We start from the raw sequence: 533 nt of genomic DNA, 5'->3' as shown, positions 1-533 counted from the left end.
CTTCTGCCCCATAGATTGCCCCGGACCTGCCCCACATTGAGCCCCCTCTGCCCCATAGATCGACCCTCTCTGGCCCCATAGATTGAGCTCCTTCTGCCCCATAGATTGACCCGGACCTGCCCCACATTGAGCCCCCTCTGCCCCATAGATCGACCCTCTCTGGCCCCATAGATTGAGCTCCTTCTGCCCCATAGATTGACCCGGACCTGCCCCACATTGAGCCCCCTCTGCCCCATAGATTGACCCTGACCTGCCCCACATTGAGCCCCCTCTGCCCCATAGATCCAGGCCAGCCCCAACCAGCCCCATAGATTGACCCGGACGAGATCCCACAGACTGACCCGGACGATGTCCCACAGATTGACCCCAGACCTGCCCCACATTGAGCCACCTCTGCCCCATAGATCGACCCTCTCTGGCCCCATAGATCGAGCTCTTTCTGCCCCATAGATTGACCCTGACCTGCCCCACATTGAGCCACCTCTGCCCCATAGATCGACCCTCTCTGGCCCCATAGATCGAGCTCTCCCCGC

At 60.8% G+C, this 533-nt stretch overlaps 1 long non-coding RNA gene across 2 annotated transcripts in view; it reads right to left on the bottom strand.

Moving 5' to 3' along the window:
* Window positions 1-9: 9 nt before the first annotated feature.
* LOC108445434 overlaps window positions 10-533 on the bottom strand; it is a 2,082-nt gene continuing 1,558 nt past the window's right edge. Inside the window, exons 3-5 of one of the 2 annotated variants that reach the window (XR_001860296.1) lie at window positions 392-457; window positions 201-269; window positions 10-155 (exon numbers count right to left, since the gene is read on the bottom strand). This is a non-coding gene — a long non-coding RNA (uncharacterized LOC108445434). Of the gene's footprint in view, window positions 156-200; window positions 270-391; window positions 528-533 lie in introns of those variants that run through there. The other variant, XR_001860289.1, reaches the window with a different exon arrangement.

This window comes from Corvus brachyrhynchos, unplaced genomic scaffold (assembly GCF_000691975.1).
Source record: "Corvus brachyrhynchos isolate BGI_N302 unplaced genomic scaffold, ASM69197v1 scaffold1020, whole genome shotgun sequence".
NCBI lineage: Eukaryota > Metazoa > Chordata > Aves > Passeriformes > Corvidae > Corvus > Corvus brachyrhynchos.
Note: the sequence above shows the minus strand (reverse complement) of the source record. Positions and strands in the feature narration are given on the sequence as shown.